Source organism: Penaeus monodon, chromosome 30, assembly GCF_015228065.2.
Source record: "Penaeus monodon isolate SGIC_2016 chromosome 30, NSTDA_Pmon_1, whole genome shotgun sequence".
In the NCBI taxonomy this organism is placed as follows: Eukaryota; Metazoa; Arthropoda; class Malacostraca; order Decapoda; family Penaeidae; genus Penaeus; species Penaeus monodon.
Window position 1 is genome coordinate 25,283,962 of NC_051415.1, and position 296 is coordinate 25,284,257.

Genomic DNA, 296 nt, shown 5'->3' on the forward strand with positions numbered 1-296 from the left:
CATTACCTCAATTTGCGAGATTTGGCCTTAAAACGCTTGCATTTGCGATATTGGTGGACTTTCAACAGCCCGCCAGTGACGCGCACTCGCCCCCCCATGTTTATTCGCACATATAATCAGGCGAAATAGCCGGGTGTCGATTCATTTCAGTCTATTTTATGCCGGTTCCTGGTATCGTTATAGGAAATAGTTCGCTTTTCGCTGAACGTGGCCGGCGTATTTTGCTTTATTGTTATTATTTATTTAGTTTCATTCTTCGTTTAGATGAATCTTGTTGATCTTTTATAGGAGATGAT